Below are 2,913 nucleotides of genomic sequence, written 5' to 3'. Positions count from 1 at the left end.
AAGGGCTGAAGATACATGTTTCAGAAATATCTTAGGGGAAAAAAATGTGCTTTATCCTTTGACCTAGCAATTCTACTCACAGGAATTTCTCCCAAGGATATAATTAAGAATATATGTGAAGCTTTATCTACAAGGGCTGGGGATGTAGCTCAGTGGCACAGCACCTGCCTGGCAAGCACAAGGTCCTGAGTTTGATTCCTGATACCAAAAAAAAAATAAAAAAGATTTATCTACAAAGTGCTGTTCATAAAAGAGTGGAAATATTTTATAAACTGCTATGACAGTGAAGAATGTGGAGCAGTAGAGGACTGGTTAAACAAATTATGTGCTACCCATGCAAGAGAATTTGATTCTGACAATAAAATGGATATTACAGATGAATGCTTATTGATATGAAAAACAATCTATAATATTTTGCTAGGTAGAAAAAGGCAGAATCTAAAACTATCTGTGAAGTATTTTTTTTGTTTGTTTGTTTTTCTTCCGGTACCAGGAATTGAACATACGACCTTGCACTTGCCAGATAGGCGCTGTGCCGCTGAGCTAAATCCCCAGCCCAGTTATTTGTAAAGTAAAAGTGTTAGTTATTGTGTAAGAAAAAATTAGTACCCTAATGCTGACTCTTTCTAGGTGATAGGATTTCCCTACATCAATCAATATATGGCTTTTATTATAAGATGATTTTTTAAAAAAATGAATAGAATGAAATGGAATGACCTCAGGAGAGTTCAGGGAATCAGAGGATGGAGGAGGGGCCCTTGATCAGTGACCTTGATACCTCTAGCCACTTGGCCTGTCCTGAGGAGCTGTATAGTAGAGAACAAGGGGTACCCTGCTGCTAATGCTGGGCTGTGGGGAAACATTTTCGTTTTCTGAGTCTTCGTTTTCTCATCGTTATACTGGAGAGAATAACACTTTCTTCAAAATGATTATCTGATGTTAAATAAAACCTGTAAAAGGCTATTGGTTTGGACTGAGCTCTTGTACTAGGCCCAATAGACCAGACTGAAATGGAATTACTCATGCTAAAGATCCTGACCTCCAAGCCAAAACTAAGTTATCATCTGACCTTCCAAAGAATCAGAGGCGGGGGGTGGCGAGGAGGGGGGATGACACGACCAACAGGCGGTTTTAGCTCTCCTAAGTCCGGTTTCAACCTTTACAGGAAAGTAACTTTGAAACAACCCATGCATTCTTTGTTCTGTTGGTGCTTCTTCAGCCTTTTTTCTCTCTGTGTCTGCTCAGCCGGTCTCAGCCCATCTGAACAGTCTATTTTATAGAATGAGGTGTTGCCTGATTCTTGACACAAATAAAAGCCAATTTTTTAAAAAGCCAATTAATCTGTAGATTGTTTACTGTAATGTCCTCTTTCCACACTGACAACAAAATATTTACAAACACTACACAGCTTAATAAACGTGAGTCTATCTTTCCTTCTCGTTCATCCTTCCCTTCTTGTCCCAGATCAAACTTCCAGAGTCTCTCCGGCCCTCACAGTGGGAAGCCAGCCGCCTCTCTCTGAACACGACATGGTCTTGGAGTTCTGACTGCACCGAACTTGGCTGGACCTGGTGGTCAGGGCCAGCTCTGCTCCCTCTCTGACAGTGAGCACCTAGCCCAGTGCTTTGTACATTGGTGGCGCTCTAGAGTTTTTGTTGACTGATTTCATGTTTCTTTTTATGATTTAGCTAATCATGGGTTTCTTAAAGGCTGGACGATTCCTCAAGGGTTAGTTTACTCAGATCTCTTGGAATTCTTCTCTGCAGAGATGACCAGCAGAGGGGGCCAGCAGAGGGGGTGGGGTGGGGTGGGGAGGCGGCTCTCTCAGGCCTCTGTCAAAGCTCTGAGGAGGGAGCTGGAGGATGAAGAGGGGAAAGCGAAGGCGGCGCTCCCACCTCTCCAGAACCCCAGCAGAACAGCTTAGGGCAAAAGGAGGTTCTCTGTCCGGCAGTAAAGTCTCTCCACTCTGCTTTTTTGCTAGCCCTGGCAGGAATTTTGGGGATCCCCCCCACGTCCTTCCTGCTAACAGCTTGTAGGATTGGGGAGGCAGCCTGTAGCTGAGGAAAGATCTTTGGGCTGCAAGTTAGGAGACCCGCGTGACCCACGGCAAGCTGGTTACACCCTTGCAGCCGGCCTCAGTTTCCGCATCTATAAACTAGGAATAACCACACACCCAGCCTTACTAAGGGGGAAACCAAACCATATTTTAAAAAGTACGAACAGACAAAGAGCTCCTTATAAACGCCAGGTGTCCCCAGCGCGGTCCGTAAGGGCTTCTTCTCGGTAACTAGCCTCCAAAGCGGTCCTGTCCGCCCCGCCCTGGCTCCACCGGCCTCACCCACTGGATCTCCATCTTTCGCGTCGCTGCCTTCCAGCGCCTCAGAGGTCCTCAGTCTCAGCATCTCCCCAGTCCATTTCCGGGTCTGGCTCTCGGGCCCCTTGGGCCTCTCCAGGGACTCTGCCTCCGGCTCCCCGCGGCTGGAGCTGCCCCGGAGCCCCCCGCCCGGCGCGCCCTCTTTTGGCACGGTCGCCCGGCCAGAGAATCGCCCAATAAGCGCGCCCGACTGGAGTCTGACAGCTCAGGAAACGGCCAATCGAGCCGGGCCAGGGAAGGGGGGCGCAGCGCGGGGCTGAAGTTGGGTTGAATGGGGGGAGGGGGAAGAAGAGGTGATACAAAAGAGGGGAGCTAGGGCTGGGGGCGCAGGAACCCAAACCGGGGGTGGGAAGGACCGCCCGCCAGCCAGGTCTGGTGAGGGGACGGCCGGCTGGATCCGGCTCCAGGGAGGGAGGGGCGCGGCGCAGCGAGCATTTTAGGTGAGGAAAGGGAGCGGGGGTCCCCGCGACCCGGGCCTGGCACGAGAATGCCCGAGCGGCGCCGAGGCTGGGGCTGCGGCCGGGCCGAGGGCGGAGGCG

Source organism: Chinchilla lanigera, unplaced genomic scaffold (assembly GCF_000276665.1).
Source record: "Chinchilla lanigera isolate Chin_1 unplaced genomic scaffold, ChiLan1.0 scaffold00026, whole genome shotgun sequence".
Lineage (NCBI taxonomy): Eukaryota > Metazoa > Chordata > Mammalia > Rodentia > Chinchillidae > Chinchilla > Chinchilla lanigera.
The sequence above is the reverse complement of the archived record's forward strand: the minus strand, read 5'-3'. Positions refer to the sequence as shown.